Source organism: Pan paniscus, chromosome 5 (genome assembly GCF_029289425.2).
Source record: "Pan paniscus chromosome 5, NHGRI_mPanPan1-v2.0_pri, whole genome shotgun sequence".
NCBI lineage: Eukaryota > Metazoa > Chordata > Mammalia > Primates > Hominidae > Pan > Pan paniscus.
In genome coordinates this window covers 93015319-93036488 of record NC_073254.2, presented here as the reverse complement: position 1 = coordinate 93036488, position 21170 = coordinate 93015319, and the positions used below count along the sequence as shown (strand labels likewise).

Below are 21170 nucleotides of genomic sequence, written 5' to 3'. Positions count from 1 at the left end.
CCTCCTTCGGACTCACTTTCTTTTCATTATCAATTCCTTTCCTACTGTCATGAGCTTTTTGAATAAGACACGCTCTGTTTAAAGGAGAACAAAAACAAGGTTTATTGAAAACATGTGATACTACAACTTAGGAATCTTTTATAAGGAGACTGGAGATGGCCTAATCGAGTTCAATACCATTCAGGAGCTGGATATTTTCCCATTAACTAAATATGGAAGAGTATAAAGAAAGCATAATTCAAAAATAGTTTCAGATGTGCACATTTTGACATTGTGACCAGTAAATACTCCAGAAAACCACAGAAACTTGATAAGAGATGGATTCTTAAGTCACACAATGGCAAATGTCCTAAGGATTAGCTACAGTACTTTGATCTCCAAATTCCAAGCACAGATTTGGAGTCTGTGGTAGGGGCTAAAATCAAATATTTAAAACATTTTGCAAAAGGCAGAAGTAAAATAATTGAGAAAAAGGCAATATGGGAGTAGACAAGCCTCCTGTAAAAGAACCTACAATTCAAAGCATGCATGCAAATTAAGCACTTTATTAAAAAATATAATCATGTTCCCATGACCAAATAAAATAATTGAAGCAATTAGATTAAAAAATGCAGGCAAAAAATATCCTTTTGAAAACCTCTGAAAACTGAGGCAAAGGGGCTATTTTTCACCTTGCATTGCTTGAATAATTGCCACATTTTTTTTCTCTATTTGCTCATGTTGACTGTGTTGTTTTTACTTTGTGTGTGTAGGGGTTGTGATGGGGGCCCGGGGGATGACGCTTCTCATGTGACTGTTTACTAGCTTGCAGTTTTCTCAATTTTTTATTCATTCAATACACATTCATTGTGGCCAGAAACTTCTAGGACCTGGGCATATAATATTAAAGGGCATGGCTGGTGTGGACCAGATGGATGCCTTCTGTCTGCACAAGGCTGAAAGCATGGTTTGCATAGAAGACGCTGAATCGAGTAACCACAATCATGAGTGATGAATGTTATGACAGAAGAAATACAAGGAGCACATTGCAGGGACAATTAACTTAGTTAAGAGGCCAGGGAAGCCTTCCGGGAGAAACATAGATAAAGCCATAATTAACAACCAGTCTACAAGAAAGCTTCAAAAGCCCTTCTAATTAAACCACATCCTTTAGGTACCATACATACCATTCCTGAAATTATTTATTATATCTAAGGACTCTAGACTCAAAAAGTACCTGTCTTGGTTCTTGCTCCTTCCATTTACCTCTTAAAATAAAATGCATTCTTATTTAAGATACACAGACTCTCAAATTCTAGGAATGCCTTATTGAAGATATTTTGAGGAAAAATAATAAACAAAAACATACAAAGATGGTCTGAGTTGATAATTTTTTTCTGATTGTAGGTATCGATTCTAGGATTGATTAGAGGCTTCACTGAACACATCACTTTTATGATTCTGTTTGCTACCACTAAGAGTTATGGAGTATTGATTAAACACCAGGCATTAAGCTAAGCACTTTACATGTATCATCTCATTGCATCTTCTTGGGCAATCCTTTGAAAAGGTACAACTAAAATTCTAAGTTTAAAATTAAGGAAATATATGAAGAGCAAATTAAGGCAAATAATAAAGCACCTTTTAGAACAGAGTTTTTTGTGAGTTAAAAATGCCATTCTATGTTACTTCAGCCTAGAACTGAGGAGGTGCACATGGAAATCCTATGGTAAATTATCTACGGCATTGTCCCTCTTTGCAATGACAAAAGTGCCTGGAGTATCAGTAGATTCGGAACAACTGTACATAATATGAGCCCATTAACCCATCCAAATATTGCTATACAAAAATAATAATAGTCAACATCTAAACTGTACTTCATCTGTGCCAGGCAATAATTCTTTTAATTTAGTTTTTGAATAGTTAACATATTTATATTTTAAACATCAAAATGACATAAAAAGGTAAATGCTGAAAAATCTTACTCCTACCCGTTTCCATTCATGCTGTCCTCATTCGCTATCCTCAGTTAAACATTTTTATTCTCTTCTTTTTGTAAAAATTATTTCAATGTTTCTTTATACAAACACAAGCAATATGAAAGTCAACTTTTATTTTTCTCCTTTCTTACACAAAAGTAGCACACTATATATGCAGTATTACATTTCATTTTTCTTTTATTTCATATATCTTGGGATTCTTCTGTAGCTGTGCAGAAAGGTCTTCCACTGTATTTTATTGTTTGGATTTACAATAGTTTATTCAGCTATAGTGAACATTTACTATAAATTGATGAAATTATTAGGAAGTAGACTTCCTGGGTCAAAGAGTAAATGCATAAGTAATTTTGCTAGATATTGACACTCTTCCATAAGGGTGATACCCCTTTGCACTCCTGTGGCATGTGAGTGCCTATTTCCTTGCAGTCTCATCAACAAAGTGTGTGGTCAAACTGCAGATTTTTGCCAATCTGACAGGTGAGAGAATGCTTTCATTTGCATTTCTTTTTTATGAGTGAGACTGGGTATGTTTAAGAGGTATATATGTATTTCTTATTCTGTGACCAGTCTGTTCATATCCATTTTATTTTCTGTTAGGTTGTTGGGTTTTTCTTGATTTCTAGAGCTCCTTATAATTTAAGGTGATTAGTTTCTATTTTTTAGTAGGAGTTGTAAATATTTTTCCACATTTGTCTTTTGACGTTGCTGTTTAGTTTATCATACAGTATTCTTCGATTTTATGTATTCTATCAATATTTTCTTCTATGACTTTTGTATTTTTAGTTATAATTAGAAAATCTTTCCAGATTCCAAGGTTCTAAGAGAGTTGACCAATTTCTTCTGCCCAGTATTTTATGGTCTTATTTAATTTAAATCTTTGAGTTATTTGGAGTTTATCTTGGAATCTGGTAAGATAGATATGGATACAGCTTTAATTTTTTCCAAATGAGTAATTAATTATTCCAGCATTTCTTACAACCAGAGTGAGAATGAAGTTGGGATTCATATATTTTGGCCACACAGGGTTGTTTCTAACTTTGAGAAAATAATGTTTTTGTTGGTTATGGTGGAAGATCCAAGGGGAGACATTTGGCAGAGTCTTGGAGGAAAAGTAGTCTTAGAGAATAGTTTTAAGAATAGGGCAATTTCTGAGAGGTGTTGAATTAAGGAGAACAAATGACTTCTTTTTAGATCACATTAGAACCATGAATATTGGACCCAACACTCTATAAAGCACCACTGGGTCTTGGTGGCAATTTTAAATATTTTATTCCATTGGAGTAGTACTTTAAGGCTCTAACTAATGTCATTATCTGTATCTTTTAGCAGGAAAGTATAATTAGTATTGGTCTCAGTAAAGTTTGCTTGAATAAGGACTTTCTAAAAATTAAAGTTAGATTTAAATAATGGTCCTTCAGGAATTTGTACAGTATTGGCTTTTTACATTAATTGGTCTCTTTATACTTCATCTATGTAAACATAATACTTAACATTCATTTATCACAGTATGAAGAACTGCTCCTTAATGGGCAATACTTTCATTTATTTCTTGACCCAAGTGGTAAAATATACATTTCGTTAACTTCTGCTTGTTAAAAAAATTTTCATAGAAAAACAGAAAAAGCAGAAACATGATTTCTATGAAAATAAGATGTCATTTAAGACAGCATGGTCTAATTTAATGCTATGAAACATTCTAGGCATTTCAACATTTTATTTTATGATTTATTTTTAAAGTTTTATTTCAGGTTCTGTGGTACGTGTGCGGGTTTGTTATATAGGTGAATTGTATATTATGGGGGTTTGATGTTCAGATTATTTCATCATGCAGGTAAAAAGCATAGTACCTGATAGGTAGTTTTTTTATGCTCTCCCTCCTCCCACTTTCCATCCTCAAGTAGGCTCCCGTGTCTGTTGTTCTCTTGTTTGTGACCATATAACTCAATGTTTAGCTCTCACTTGTGAGAACATGTGTATTTGGTTTTCTGTTCCTGTGTCAGTTCGCTTAGGTGAATGGCCTCCAGCCTCATCCATGTTGTTGCAAAAGACATGATCTTGTTCTTTTTTATGGCTGTGTAGTATTTATGGTGTATATGTACCACATTTTCTTTATCCAATCCACCATCAATGGGCATGTAGGTTGATTTCATGTCTTTGCTATTGTGAATAGTACTGTGATGAATATATGAGTGCATATGTCTTTAAGGTAGAATGAGTTACATTCCTTTGAGAATAAACCCAATAGTGAGATTACTGGGTCAAATGGTAATTCCGTTTTGAGTTCTTTGAGAAATTGCCAAACGGCTTTCCACAACGGCTGAACTAATTTACATTCCCACCAGCAGTATATAAGCATTCCTTTTTCTCCATAACCTTGCCAGCATCTGTTATTTTTTGACTTTTTAGTAATAGCCATTCTGACTTTTGTGAGATGGTATCTTATTGTGGTTTTGATCTGCATTTCTCTAAAGATTAGTAATGTTGAGCATTTTTTTATATGCTTCTTGGCCACGTGTATGTCTTCTTTTAAAAGTGTCCATTCAAGGACTTTGCCCATTTTTTAATGGGGTTGTTTGTTTTTTTGCTTGTAAATTTGTTTAAATTCCTTACAGATTCTGGATAATAGACCTTTGTCAGATGCATGGTTTGCAAATATTTTCTCCTATTCTGTAGGTTGTCTGTTCACTCTGTTGATAGTTTCTTTTGCTGTGCAGAAGCTGTTTAGTTTAATTAGATCCCTTTAGTTTAATTGACAAAATTAGTCAATTTTTGTTTTTGTTGCAATCGCTTTTGTCTTTGTCATAAAATCTTTGCCAGGTCCTATATGTCCAGAGTGGTATTTCCCAGGTCATCTTCCAGGGTTTTTATAGTTTTAGGTTTTTTTTTTTTTTTGAGACGGAGTCTCGCTGTCGCCCAGGCTGGAGTGCAGTGGCAGCATCTCGGCTCACTGCAGCCTCCGCCCCCCAGGGTTCACGCCATTCTCCTGCCTCAGCCTCCCGAGTAGCTGGGACTACAGGCGCCCGCCACCTCGCCCAGCTAATTTTTTGTAATTTTAGTAGAGACGGCGTTTCACCGTGTTAGCCAGGATGGTCTCGATCTCCTGACCTCGTGATCCGCCCGCCTCGGCCTCCCAAAGTGCTGGGATTACAGGCGTGAGCCACCGTGCCCGGCCAGTTTTAGGTTTTATGTTTAAGCCTTTAACCCATCTTGAGTTGATTTTTGTATATGGTATAAACAAGGGGTCCAATTTCAATCTTCTGCATATGGCTAGCCAGTTATCCCAGCACCATTTATGGAATAGGAATTTCTTTTCCCATTGCTTGTTTTTGTTAGGTTTGTTTAAGATCAAATGGTTTGTGTGTGGCATTATTTCTGGGCTATCTCTTCTGTTCCATTGATCTATGTGTTTTGTACTAGTACCATGCTGTTGTGGTTACTGTAGCCTTGTAATATAGATTGAAGTCACACAATGTGATACTTCTGGCTTTGTTGTTTTTGCTTAGAATTGCCTTGGCTATTCAGGCTTTTTTTTGGTTTCATACAAATTTTTAAATAATTTTTTTTTCTAATTCTGTGAAGAACTGGTAGTTTGATAGGAATAGCACTGAATCTGTAAATTGCTTTGGGCAATATGGCCATTTTAACAATATTTCTTCTTCCTATCCATGAGCATGGAATGCTTTTCCTTTTATTTATATCATCTCGGATTACTTTGAGCAGTGTTTTATAATGCTTGTTGTAGAGATCTTTCACCTACCTGGTTAGCTGTATTTCTATGTATTTTATTCATTTTATTTTTTTAATTTTTATTTATTTATTTTTATTATACTTTAAATTCTAGGGTACATGTGCACAATGTGCAGATTTGTTACACATGTATACATGTGCCATGTTGGTGTGCTGCACCCATTAACTTGTCATTTACATTAGGTATATCTCCTAATGCTATCCCTCCCCCCTTCCCCCCACCCCATGACAGGCCCCAGTGTGTGATGTTCCCCACCCTGCATCCAAGTGTTCTCATTGTTCAATTCCCACCTGTGAGTGAGAACATGTGGTGTTTGGTTTTCTGTCCTTGTGATAGTTTGCTGAGAATGATGGTTTCCAGCTTCATCCATGTCCCTGCAAAGGACATGAACTCATCCTTTTTTATGGCTGCATAGTATTCCATGGTATATACATGCCACATTTTCTTAATCCAGTCTATCATTGATGGACTTTTGGGTTGGTTCTAAGTCTTTGCTATTGTGAATAGTGCTGCAATAAACATACATGTGCATGTGTCTTTATAGCAGCATGATTTATAATCCTTTGAGTATATACCCAGTAATGGGATGGCTGGGTCAAATGGTATTTCTAGTTCTAGATCCTTGAGGAATCACCACACTGTCTTCCACAATGGTTGAACTAGTTTACAGTCCCACCAAGAGTGTAAAAATGTTCCTATTTCTCCACATCCTCTCCAGCACCTGTTGTTTCCTGACTTTTTAATGATCACCATTCTAACTGGTGTGCATGGGATGGCATTCTTTTTTTTTTATTGCACATCACTCCTTTATTATACTGATCTGGAGAAAGGATTTAGTACAGTTATGCTCAAATGAACACTAGACCTATGTGGCAGGGCCAAGCAACTGCAACATGATTCAGAAATCAGTGAAAAACACACTTGGAGAGGACCAAGAGGCATTTCACTGCCATGAAACAAGGCAGGGAGGGATTCTAAAACACACAGCATGAAGCACTCCTGCCCCTCAAAGGTCAAGGAGCTTATCCCATATTGGTATGAGGAATGGCTTATTTTCTGATGACCACATGTGGGACTATTTCAACTACCACGAGAAACCCTTAGAAGGGTTATTGTTTTGTATTATTTATATACACTATACTTTTTTTTAAAATAAAAGTAAATGTAACACATAAACTAAATTCAGGATTGATCCCAACCTTCTAGAGCCAGTTCCTCTGGGGTCAGGGAGGAAACAGTGGTCACCTCACCATGCAGGTTACATTCATCTTCCACTGGGATGACTAGAGCCCCCAGGCAGTGGCCTGACTACAGACAAGCACAGGACTAGCTCCTGGGGGCAGACAGGCTCTCTTGCTTCTCCTCATTGGTCATAGCTCAGCATGGCTCCTCCTCACAAGTCCTTAGTAAACAAAGCACTTGCAAAAACCCAAGTCACTACCTTTGAACTCTCTTGGATAAGGGGGGCTTTTCCACAGCTTAGACTGAGAACCTGTGCCCTAGAAGTGCTATTCTGACTAGAATGTATGAAGGGAGTGGGTGCAGAAGACAAAATGGCTAAAATGAAAATGGGAGCCACCGGTCCCCATCTGCAGCTGCAACTCAAGATGTCTATAGATGTGGTCAGTGTGACATGTGCAGGAGGGAGGGGCAGATGGATGCGATGGGCAGGGAGGGTGCCTGTTTGCTGGGCTTCACTTCTTGGCTTTCCCCTGGGCAGCCACAACTTCCATGGCTTTGTACATGGTCTCTTCATCCCCTAGGAACTGCGTGGGCTTGATGGGCTTCAAGTTCTTGTCCAATTCATAGACAATGGGAATGCCAGTTGGCAGGTTCAGCTCCATGATAGCCTCTTCAGAGAGACCCTTCAGATGCTTGACAGCGCCCCAGAGGCTGTTGCCATGGGCTGCAATCAGTACCCATTTCCCCTCCTTGATCTGGGGAAATACTTCTTCATTCCAGAAGGGCAGAGCTCTGGCAATAGTGTCCTTCAGACTCTCACAGGAGGGTAGGTGATTTTCTGTGAGGTCTGCATACCTGTGATCCTTACTGATGTTGCTGTAGAAAGGATGGTAGGGCTCCATCGGAGGTGGTGGGACATCATAGGAGCACCTGCAGATCTTCACCTGGGCCTCACTATGTTTTGCAGCAGTTTCTGCTTTATTGAGACTGGTTAGAGCCCCATAGTGCTGCTCATTGAGGCGCCAAGTCCTCACTATTGGCAGCTACATCTGATCAATGGCATCTAGCACTGTCCAGAAGGTCGGGATCGCTCTCTTCTGCACTGAGGTGAAGCAGATGTCAAACTCATAGCCAGCATCTCACAGTGCCTGCTTTGCCGCCTCATGGCCCGCCGGGCTCAGGATGGCGTCGTACCAGCCGCTGAAGTGGTTCTCCAGGTTCCACGCACTCTCGCTGTGCCGGATCTGCACCAGTTTGTAGGTGGCCATGGTGGCAGGCTTGGGGGATAGCATTCTTGATTTGGCTCTCAGCTTCTACTGATTTTTGTACATTGACTTTGTATCCTGAAGCTTTGCTGAAGTTGTTTATCAAACCAAGGAGCTTTGGAGCAGAGATTTTGGGGTTTTCTGGGCATAGAATCATACTGACTGGAATCAGGGACGGTTTGACTTCCCCTCTATTCAGATGGCTTTTATATCTTTCTCTTGCCTGATTGCTCTGGCTAGGACTTCCAGTACTATGTTGAAAAGGACTGGTGAGAGAGGACATCCTTGTTTTGTTCTGGTGTTTAATAAGAATGCTTCCAGCTTTTGCTCATTCACTGTGATGTTGGCTGTGGGTTTCTCATAGATGGCTCTGATTATTTTGAAGTATGTTCCTTCAATGCCTAGTTTGTTGAGGGTTTTTAACATGAAGGGATGTTGAACTTTATCAAAAGACTTTTCTGCATTTATTGAGATGATCATGTGGTTTTTGTTTTTAATTCTGTTTATGTGATGAATCACATTTATTCATTTGTGTATGTTGAACCAAACTTGTGTCCCAGGGACGAAGCCTCCTTGATAGTGGTGGATTAGCTTTTTCATGTGCTGCTGGATTCATTTCACTAGGATTTTATTGAGAATTTTTGCATCTATGTTCATCAAGGATTTGGCCTGAAGTTTTGTTTTTTGTTGTTGTTGTATCCCTGCCAGGTTTTGGTATCAGGATGATGCTGGTTTCATAGAATGAGTTAGGGAGGAGTCCCTCCTCCTCTGTTTTTTGGAATAGTTTCAGTAGGAATGGTACCAGCTCTTCTTTATACTTCTTGTAATATTCAGCCGTGAATCCCTCTGGTCCCGGGCTTTTTCTGGTTGGTAGGCTTTTTATTACTGATTCAATTTTGGAACTCATTATTGGTCTCTGTCCAGGATTCAATTTCTTCCTGGTTCAATCTTGGAAGGTTGTATGTTTCAAGGAATTTATCAATTTCTTCTAGGTTTTCTAGCTTGTGTGCATAGAGGTGTTTTTAGTAGTCTCTGAGGGTTTTTAAAATTTTTGTGGGGTAGGTGGTAACATCCCTTTGTCATTTCTGATTGTGTTTATTTTTATCTCTCTTTTTTTCCTTATTAGTCTAGCTAGCATTTTATCTATCTTATTTATTCTTTCGAAGAACCAAGTCCTGGATTCATTGATCTTCTGTATGTTTTTTTTGTGTCTCAATTTCCTTCAGTTTAGCACTGATTTTGATTTCTTGTGTTCTACTAGCTTTGGGGTCGATCTGCTCTTGTTTCTCTATTTCCTCTAGGTGTGATGTTCGGTTGTTAACTTAAGATCTTTCTTTTTGATGTAGGCATTCAGCTCTATAAACTTCCCTCTTAATATTGCTTTAGCTGTGTCCCAGAGATTCTGGTATGTAGTATCTTTGTTCTAATTAGTTTCAAATAATTTCTGGATTTCTGCCTTAATTTCATTGTTTACCCAAAAGTCATTCAGAAGCAGGTTAATTTCCATTAATTTCTATTTTTATTGCACTGTAGTCTGAGAGTGTGGTTGGTATGATTTTTTTTTATTTGCTAAGGATTGTTTTATGGCTGATTAGTCAATTTTAGATTATGGGCCATGTGCAGATGAGAAGAATATATACACTCTTGTTTTTGGGTGGAGATTTCTGTAGATGTCTATTAGGTCTATTTGGTCAAGTGTCAAATTCAGGTCCTGAATTTCTTTGTTAGTTTTCTGCCTCAATGACCTGTCTAATACTGCCAGTGGGATGTTAAAGTCTCCCACTATTATTGTGTGGTTATCTAAATCTCTTTGTGGGTCTCTAAAAACTTGCTCTATGAATTTGGGTGCTCCTGTTTTGGATGCATATCTATTTAGGATAGTTAAGTCTGGCCTTTTGAGGTGAACCCTTTACCATTATGTAATGCCTTTATCTTTTTTGATTTTTGTTGGTTTAAAGTCTGTTTTGTTTGAATGTAGAATAGCAACTCCTGCATTTTTCTGTTTTCCATTTGCTTGGTAGATTTTTCTCCATCCCTTTAGTTTGATCCTGTGTGTGTCACTGCATGTGAAATGGGTCTATTCAAGACAGCATACTGTTGGGTCTTGCTTCTTTGTCCAACTTGCCACTCTGTGCCTTTTAATTGGGCATTTAGCCCATTTACATTTAAGGTTAATATTGATATGTGTGGATTTGAAGGATCAAATCCTGTTTTGTGTTGTTAATTGGTTATTATGCAGATCTGTTTGTGTGGTTGCTTTTTGGCATCAATGGTGTATGTATTTAAGCACGTTTTTGTAGTTGCCAGTAATAATCTTTCCTTTCCATATTTAACACTCTCTTTAGGACCTCTTATAAGGCAGGTCTGATGGTAATGAATTCCCTTAGCATTTGCTCGCCTGAAAAGAACCTTATTTCTCCTTCATTTATGAAGCTTAGTTTGGCTGGATATGAAATTCTTGGTTGGAATTTCTTTTCTTTAATAATGCTGAATATAGGTCCTCAATCTCTGCTGGCTTATAGAGTTTCTGCTGAAAGGTGTGCTGTTAGCCTGATGGGGTTTCCTTGGGAGGTGGCCTGCCCCTTCTCTTTAGATGCTGTTAACATTTTTTGTTTTGTTTTGACCGTAGAGAATCTGACAAGTATGTGTCTTGGGGATGGTTATCTGTGTAGTATCTCACAAGGGTTCTCTGCATTTTCTCAATTTGAATGTTGGCCTCTCTGGTGAAGTTGGGGGAATTTTCATGGATGATATCCTGAAATATGTTCTCCAAGTTGCTTGCTTTCTCTCCCTCTCTTTCAGGGACATCAGTGAGTCATAGATTTGGTGTCTTTACATAATCCCATACTTTGGAGATTTTGTTCATTCTTCTTTAATCTTTTTTTCTTTATTTTTGTCTGACTGAGTTATTTCAGAGAAGCGATTTTCAAGCTCTGAGATTCTTTCCTCAGCTTGATCGATTCTGCTGTTATATTTGTGATTGTATTCTGGAATTCTTGAAGTGAGTTTTTCAGCTCTATCAGATCAGTTCCGTTCTTTCTTAAAGTGGCCATTTTGTCTTTCATCTCCTGTATCACTTTGTTGTATTCCTTAGAATCCCTGGATTAGGTTTTCACTGTCTCCTGAATCTCAGTGATCTCTGTTCCTATCCACATTCTGATTTCTGTTTTTGTCATTTCAGCCTGGTTAAGAACCATTGCTGGGGAACTACTGCAGTTGTTTGGAGGTAAGAAAGCACTCTGACTTTTGAGTTGCCAGAGCTCTTGCACTGGTTCTTTATCATCTGTGTGGGCTGATTTTCCTTCAGTCTTTGAAATTGCTGTCCTTTGGATAGGTTTTTTTTTTTTTTTTTTTTTGCCTCTATCTTCTTTGATGCCCTGGAAGGTTTGAATCTCATATAAGGTGGGTTCAGTTGACTGGCTTCATTTCTGGATGAATTTAGGGGGCAAGGCTCAGCTCAGAACTTTTGGGCTGTATGCTGCAACTTTGGGAGGCTGTTACTGGATCTCTGACTTTATTCTCTGGCCCCTTGAGGTTAGGAAACTGCTAAAGTGGAGGGGCTAAGGTGTTCCTGCACCTCTGGCCACAATACTCTGATGGCTGGTGCCAGCCAAACCACTTTGTTGGGGTGGTGGCAGCAGGATCTGTGCTCATTTGTAAGTGCCAAGAGCAGTGCCAAGAGCAAGTGGCAGTGTGGTGGGGTGAATGCTCATTAACTGGGGCAGAGTGCTGGTGGCCATGGGGCTGCCGGCCTCCATGTGCACGCTCATGCTGGTAGCAGTGTCAGTGCAGGGGCAGGCTAGTGGTGAGCGTGGGGCTGCCAGCCTCCATGCATATGTTCACACTGGCAGCAGTGGCAGCGTGGGGCAGGGGGTGGGGCTGCTGACCTCCATGCACATGTTCGCATTGGCATTTCTATATTTTAAAAGGAAATAGTTTGGCAGTTTCTGATAAAGGTGAACTAGCACTATATGACCCTAGAGAAATAAAAACTTACGTTCATACACAAACCTACACATGAATATACATAGCTGCCTTATTTGTCATAGCCAAAAACTAGACGCAGCCCAAATGACCTTGATTAGGTAAATGAATATACAAATTGTGTTACATCTAGATCATGGAATTCTATTAAGCAATAAACAGGAATGCACTATTGATGCACTTGGATGGATCTCAAGAGCATCATACTGTGTAAGAAAAAGCCAATTTCAAAAGATTACTACTTTACAATTTCATTTATATAACATTATAAAAATGACAAAATTATAGTGAAACAGAACAGATATAGTGGTTCCCAGAGGTTAGGATTGAAGAGAGGGAGTACCTGTAAAGGAATAATACAAAGTATATCATTCCAAGTTTATTTAGGGTGATGGAAAAGTTCTGTATTTTGATTGTGGTGGTGGTTAAATGCATATATACATGTGAGAAAATTTTATAGGAGTGTATATAAAAATTGAGCATATGTAAAAACTGGTGAAATTCAAATAAAGACTATAGTTAATAGTATGTATTCATATCCTGGTTTTGATAATTGCAGTATACGTAGGTAAAATATTTTGGGGAAAGTTAGGTAAAGAGTACATTTGAACATGGAAATTCTGTACTATTTTTGCAACTTCTAAGTAAGTCTAAAGTTATTCCAAAATAAAAAATTGAACATCTTTTATAATAGTTACATCTATTTGCTTTCCTTTCCTTTCTTTCCCTCCCTCCTTCCCTCCCTCCCTTCCTTCCTTCTTCCCTCCCCCCCTTCCTTCCTTCCTTCCTTCCTTTCCTCCTTCCTTCTTTCCTTCCTTCCTTTCTCTTTGTCTCTCTCTCTCTCTCTCTGTCTTACTCTGTTGCCCAGGCTGCAGTACAGTGGTGCAATCATAGTTCACTGCAGCCTTGAACTCCTGGGCAGAAGTTACCTTCTCCTATCAGCCTCCTGAGTAGCTGAGACTACCAGTGTGTTCCACCACACCCAGCTATTACAGGTTTTTTGTTTGTTTTTTTTTGTTTGTTTGTTTGTTTTTGTTTTTTTTTTTTTTTTTTTTGTAGAGATAGGGTCTCATTATGTTGCCCAGGTTGATGATTTTGAACTCCTAGGCTCAAGTGATCCTCCTACCTTGCTCTCCCTTTAAAGTGCTGGGATTACAGGCATGAGCCACTGTCCCTAGTATGTTTTCTTTTAGACTTTTGACAATGGCCCCTAGAAGGAGGGAGATTTGGGGACAGGAATCGAATCATATCACATGGCTTATTAATTTTCAAGTGGAACCCCTTTACTTATGTTTCAAAGTGAGGAAAATAAGAAGTTCTTTGCCAGTTCTGGCCAGTGGAATTAGAATATTTGCTTTCATGGCATCAGATACCATCTAGTACATGCTGAAAATACGGATCTTGAAAAGACAGTTGCTAATCTATGTAATATGGTTTTCCACTGATCTGTTAAGAAATTCATTTTTCCTGCTCCTTCATTATTTCTCCACATGTAGATTAAACGGATTATACTATAATTAAATTTGACTCTAACAAGAGGCAGTGCTTTAGAGCAATGAGCTACTGGGAGGCCAGCATGCTATTCCTAGCTTTACTGCTGATTTATGGGCTAAGGACAAAGCACCCCCACTTCACAGTGCCTCGACTTTTCCGTCTATAGAGTGAAGTAAACAATGTCTCAGAGGGACATGGTGCTGCTTTATAAGCTCTATATTCTAATTGAGCTCCAAATTCCTTTATAGAAAGGTGCTCTTTGAAGAACTAAAGATGTATTTATATTGTTGTTGTGTCTCTTAATAGAAATGAAGCTTTAAAATCTAATTTTAAAAGTCTCCTCCTGCACAGTACATTATCCACGTTCTTAAATACTGCAATCAACTATGCACTGAGTTGCTCTGTGATATTTATTAAAAATAAAAAAGGCACCACAAAGACAAACTTGTAGAACATTTTCAAAGCCATGTGCAGGGGTTTAACTGCAGGACTTCCACTGAAGTTAATGGGACTCATACTGGCAAATTGCAGGCACCACTTTGAAAATTTACCCCATAGTGACAGTTTAATGCTTCTTATTGATCATACAGTTTCAGATAACATCTCAAGGCAAAAAGGGACAATTTCTCAAAAGAAATAAACAACCTTTAATGAAATAATTCTGCACCGCAATCATCATAACTAAGAGTATGGAATAGAGTCCCTTGGCAAGGAGGATCTTAGGAACTGCTTACTGGTGATACCACTGGGGCTGTAAAAAAGTTTCCATCACATTCTAATTCCAGTTCCTCATAGAAAAATAACATTTTAAAAAACAATGTAAAATTTTACGTTTCTAAGGGCAGAAATATAGAAACAGAAAATTCAGAGGATTATTTCCTTATAAACTTATGTTTATATTTTTTATAAACATAAATGGGTAATAATTTGTATATTGCTGATATGAAGTTCCAACAGGCATAGATGACTAAAAAACCCAGGGCATTAAACAGCCATACTTTTTGTTGCCTGATTAATGTTGCTGTTCATAACCTGAATAGTATTCATATTAGGCCTGCCAGCAACCCGTAGGACCTTTGCCTGGTGGCCTGTCTTTAGAAGGAACCTTGATTCAGGGTAGCAGAGCCTACATGGCCTTCAGGGTGTGACCTCTGCCTGTCTCCCCTATCACCTTCTGCTATTCTCCCCACTGCTCATTGAGCTCCAGCCACAAGACCTTATGTCTCCACCTTGTACAACCCAAGCTCATCAAGTGTTAATAATCCTTGCAATTACTATTCCCTGGCCTGGAAAGATCTGTGTCTAAACCTCCTCATGGCTGGCTTCTTCTTAATATTCAGGTCAACTCAAGTGTCAACTACTTAGAAAGACTTTCTCAGACCACCCAAGCTAAGGTAGCCTCTACTCTTTCTGTTTTATTTTCTTCATTGTGCTTATCTGTAGCTGACATTATCTTGTTTTTCAAAAACATATTTGTGTATTGTTTTTCTTCATCCACACGAATATTATCTCTATAAGAAGGAAGACCTTGTCCATTTGGTGCCATACAGCCTCTCCAGCATCCATAAGCATGCTTGGACATGGTAGAAATTGTATAAATGTTCAGTGGATGACTCAAACATAATTTGAAAACCTGGGGGTAGTCCTTTGCTTCTTTGTTTTATACAATCACTCATGATATTCTATAGCCTTCTTTCTAGGACTACTTCAATTTCCATCACCTTTGCTCTGTAACACCATAATTATAGTATACCTCCTTTAAGTTTTGCCATTCTCTAAGGGCACAGGAGATTCTATTCTTACAGGCAGGGACCGTGTTTTAGTCGCTTTTGTATCCTTTATACTTAAGATTGTGTTTGACACATAATAAATACCCTGTCTGTGAATGAATTTTCTTATGTAACATGTGATAGTACAGAATGTTAATACAGTATATCATAGTGCTCTACTAAAGTTTACAGAAAGAGTGGGAAATAATCCTTATTCATTTTCCTCTTCGGAAATAAATTTTCTTCATGTGGTCCAACCATATCAGCTAATCAAGCTGTCTTGTAAGTTCAACTTTCAAGTTTGTGTACCAGGTCAACAATTATCTAAATTACCAATAGTTTATTAATGTTAAAAAACATTTGAAGGTAGTCCTGCGAGTAATGTTACTTGCTCTCCAGATGTCTCCAATTTGGAAATACACAGGGAGCCTCATGATAACAACAACTGAAGAGTATATGCAAGTTTGATGCAGGTAAGTAAGTCTATTTTAGGTCCTAATTTCCCATTCAGGTTAGAGAGCAGCAATAGGTAACATAATTTAGTTGATATAATTAAGGCTGATACTGCAATTAATGTTCTATAAAGCCTGGCTTTTCTTTAAAGATCTTGAATTACTAATGATAAGCATAATAGTATCATGTTCTTCTGTTTACAAGTTGATGACAATAGATAAGTTTCAATTAAATTTAATTTTAAAATGCTAATAAACAGTAAAGACAATTTTCCAGTTGGGTATGTATATTTTTCTAGAGTGAAATCATGAGAAATAAATCCAGGTTCTTTCACCTATCATCTTTTTAAGTTTGTCTTGCTTCCTCATCTATAAAGTCTTCAGTCTTGTCTTACTTCCTCATCTATAAAATGGGACATTATAAAGGCCAGGCGTGGTGGCTCACACTTGTAATACCAGCACTTTGGGACGCTGAGGCGGGTGGATCACTTGAGGCCAGGAGTTCAAGACCAGCCTGGCCAACACGGTGAAATCCTATCTCTACTAAAAATGCAAAAACTAGCTGGGTGTGGTGGCGTGTGCCTGTAGTCCCAGCTACTCGGGAGGCTGAGGCATGAGAATGGCTTGAACCCAGGAGGTGGAGGTTGTAGTGAGCTGAGACTATGCCACTGGACTCCAGCCTGGGTGATAGAGGGAAACTCTGCCTCAAAAAATAAAATAAAATAAAATAAAATAAAATAAAATAAAATAAAATAAAGTAAAGTAAAATAAAATAAAATAAATAAGGACATTATAGTACTTATGTAGGATTAAAAAGACCATATTTATAAAGCGCTTAAAGTAGTACCTAATATATAGTAGTTCTCAATAAATATCAGCTATTACTAACTAGAGGGATTAAGATTGTTTTAATGTTTTGTGATCGGCCAATCCAACAGGTTTTAATTGTCCTCAGATGGTCCAGTTAATCACATGGAAGGAATCTACGTGCACTGAGGGAGTTTGAACACTTAGAAGGAATAAGTTGCAGAAGAGTGTATGACTAACAGAAAATAAGTGAAATAATATAATTTCTACTAAAGGGGAAAAGGGAGTAGAAGGTATAGAAAATAATGCCATTGAAGAGTAAGTCTCTTAGAACAAAAGATAGAGAAGGCAGAGAAACAGAAAAATGATGTCTCAAAATCAATTTAGAACACAGTGGCAGTTTTGGGAGTCTGTGATCTAACTTTTGAACACATTAGCAACTTAAGTTGCCTTTTAATAAGATGAAATCATAGCTATATTAGAGTAGTCTCAGCCATGTGGTCGATTTTAATAAAGGCTTCCATTTTATTTTATCCACGTAGGATAAAATAAAATTTTATTTTATGCCTCTTTTGTCCTCTTGTGGAAATAATTACACTGAAAATAAACTGTTAAAATAACAATAAGAAATCAACTTACACTTAGCATCAAATACAGATCCAAGACTAACAACAGGCTGGTATTTTCTCACTGAGACTCCCTGCAAGACTGAAAAATATGGCCCTGTTATATCTGCCTTTGGAAAGCGTCACCAAGGAATCTAAAAAAAGCCACTGTGAGAAGTAATTTGTTGGCTTCCTGACACATCAGGCTCATTATTGTGATCCAAGTTTCAGCCTTAGGTCTATTTGCAATTTTTGGGTAGGTCAGTAATGAAAGCTAGAAAAAAGAACGACTATGAAATCAGTCTTAGAGGTTATTCACAAATTCTTTATGCCGATGTTATTGGGTGAGTGTTTTGTGTTTTCACATAGAGAAATCATAAAGCAGCCAGTCCGGGTAAATGAAGGGCAGCTTGGGTGGTCATCCCAAAACACACTTGACTATCCACATCAGCAATACAGCAATTAGTGCTCATAGCTATAGAATGTTATTATGACAGAAGAGTCTTAGGGGAGAGATAAAAATTGAACACATAGATATGAGGAAGAATTTTATGTTCTAGATAAGATTTTACTAACTTTCAAAGCAAATGCTTAAAACCAAGCAGACATACATCAATATACAGTAGTAATGAAACAAAATACCTAATTAAAAAAAGTTAAATAGATTTATTTCTTCCCTTATGTTATAATTGTTTAAAATATGTTTTCCAAACACAAATATGTAATGATTTTAGGATTTGTGAAATCAGTGGGCTTTTGAAATGCTCTTGGTTTTGGCTAGAGTGCAGGGGTAAGGAAGGTGGGCAGTTCAGAAGGGGACATGCTAAAATCTTCAGTAATTAGCCCATAAAACCTCTATCAATTGGGCCTTTGTCAATAGGGTGCAATAGTACATGGGGCTTGTTAGCTGACCACTCTAGCAGCTTCAGTGTATTTCCAACTGGAAAGAAAAACATTGGTGTGCTTACAGAAAGCATTTCCCAGGTTGAAGGCACAGCCAGTCTACCACAATCTTTTCTATGTTCTTTTCTCGAATGCTCAACACTTCTAAAAATATTTGGGTGTGTACTTGGAATGTTCAGAGTAATCAAATCTTACAAATACATGAAATTTTGGGAGGTTTTAGCTATATTTCCAAACACCCATTCAGAACAGTTATCAGGGACAGATAAGAGATGCTATTTCTTTTTTCATTTTGTCACAGTAAATTAGGTTGAACAAGGCGACTACAGTGTTCACTTTAGTATTTTACCAGTTACATCAAGCGTTTTTATGAACCTGTTGAACAGGCCTAGAAATAGTCTCAACAGTCATCTGGTACAGCTTGCTGCCTTCAGGAAGGTGATGTTTGATTCCTTTGCGTAGGTTAAATTTTACTGACCTCATACTGATAAGCCACATTTGAACATGCTTCATTATAACATCCATTCAGCTGGACCATGGGTCAAACATGTACATTTAATAAAAGACTAAAAAAAATCATAATTATCCTAACTGTAAGTACAAATCTAGACTTTGTTCTAATGGGGATTCATTATATATTTATCCATGAAATTTTCTTCCAAAGCAATTAATTTCCTAGAGGTAAAATATCTAAATAAAGAAAAGGTCTGAAGGGTTAACAAAACTGCAATTATGCCTAAACCATGTCATACTAGTATTTTTTTGAGACAGGGTCTTACTCTTTTTACTCAGGCTGGAGTGTAGTGGCAGGAACATGGCTCACTGCAGCCTCAAACTCCTGGGCTCAAATGATCCTTCAGTCTCAGCCTTCTGAGTAGCTGGGACTACAGGTGTATGCCACCATGCCCAGCTAATTTTTAAATTTTTGTAGAGACAGGTCTTTCCATCCCAGGCTGGTCTTAAACTCCTGGGCTCAAGTGATCTGCCTTCCTCAGCCTTCCAAAGGGCTGGGATTACAGGCAGGAGTGACTGCGCCAGGCATCATACTAAATTTTTAAGGTCACTATTGATACATCCAAAGGCAAGTAAGATTATAGATAACATAACATCATTTTTAGAACTACATATTATATCAAGACCTGCAAGGATCTGAGGCAGGAAGAGAAAGACTAAAGGACTAAGATGTGTTGATGTATCCATAGCTGAAAACAGCTATCAAAAGGCAGCAGACATCTGGGAAAAAGCTTTCTTTTTCGCATGGAGGCCAGAGATACATTGGCATTGCTTCTGAAATTGGAACAAAACCAATTTTTAATTGGTTTTAAAATCTGGAATGAAACATTTTTCCAGTCATCCATGAACTGACCTTATCCTGTAGAAGTTGAGTGAATCTTGGCTAACCATCTGCCTTGTGAATTGTTTTGTTTGGGCCCCTTATGGGACAGAAAGTACTTGTTGTGCAGTAGTTTCACATCAAGTTACAGTCCTTTATAATGCTGCCTGAGTAGAGAATTCAGAGGGAAAAAAGCATCTCCAGGGAGAAAAATCTAATGCCTTCACTAATATGCCTTGGGGCTTTATGAACCTGCAAGGCTTGGAGTTACCACCGACTTTGCTCCATACCTTAGCATGATGGCTTCCAAAAAGCAGTAAAGCCTATTATTGGAGAAGATAGACAGCTAGACAAACAGACTGCATTCATGAGGGCCAAACAAGGTATTTTAAGATAGATTTAACTGAGAATTCCACTAGATTCACTATTGTAACACCAGTGCCTCACACACAGCCACATTTCCATAAATTCTGGTTTAATAAGTGGAGACTTTTGAGATGTGCATACTATGAAAGAAGTATGGAATAAAGGATTCTTCTTAACAGTGCCCGTGGATGGTGATACACTTTCTTCCTTAAATCCACTCTGCCCCCACCATAGGGAACAGGAGTAAGGGAGGAAACTGAGAAGATTACTCAACAATTCCTGACTCCTAAAACAAAACAGAAAACCTGTGGTAGCTGTAGAAGATAGCCTAAACTATTTTGTAAATTAAAAACCTACTTTTTCAGGTTGAAAATAGTTGAAATAAATAAGCCTCATCAAGAATTTTCAGTATTTGGATTTGAATGGCTGCCTAGGAAGTGAGAAAGACAAAAAAGCAAGAGAGCCAAATTTAGCTACTAAATAACAATAATAATAGCTTTTATATATAGACTTCTCCATTTTATAATACTTTTAAATATCACTGGGAAATGCTAGATCTTAATTCCAGAATGCTCTATGGCATCTTCACTAGGAAGTACAATTTCAAGCTAGAACCCAGGTGAATGATGTCTCTCAGAAACAGTGGCAGCTAGGGAGGTGCAGAGATGTGCTATGTATTTGGGTATTTTGGATTGGAGGGTGGGGGATTCATATTTCAGAGTGTAGAGCACTTTGTCCAGTCTACGGTTACCAATGCATTAAGCAAACCATACTTATAATCATTCTTGAAGAATGTTAATTGATATGCATTACCAGTACCAATGTATGGCTATCTATTCCAGCTGATCCGGAGCATAAACTGGTGTCATATTGTAGAGCAAAAAGGGTTTTTTATACTCACTGAAATCAATGTTCCCCTAAATCAGGGCAACACTGGAGAAACATGTATTTCCATATAAGTTAATTGATATAAGTGGGTATTCTAGAGCCAGATTGCCTGGCTAAAATTCCAGCTCTACCACTTAGTAGCTGTATGACATTCAGCAACTAACTCCGTCTCTCTTTGCCTCAAATTCTTCAACTGTAAAATGGGGATAATAAAAATATCTACCTCATAATGCTGTGGAGACAACATCAAATGAGTCAACATTTTCAAAACACAAGAGTGCCCGGTCCATGATAAGTACTCCATGGATGTTAGCTTTTAATATTAATCAAATATTGCAAAACAGGAGATAGAAGACAAGAATGTTGGTGTCATAGTCCAGGTATCTGAGACTCTG

The 21170-nt window shown here is 37.9% G+C and overlaps 1 protein-coding gene and 1 pseudogene across 2 annotated transcripts in view; both read right to left on the bottom strand.

Annotated features, from left to right (window-relative positions):
- Positions 1-21170, bottom strand: part of KCNQ5 (potassium voltage-gated channel subfamily Q member 5) — a 576742-nt gene that overhangs the window by 141346 nt on the left and 414226 nt on the right. The window lies entirely within an intron of this gene.
- Positions 4850-21161, bottom strand: LOC129398015 (phosphoglycerate mutase 1-like; annotated as a pseudogene).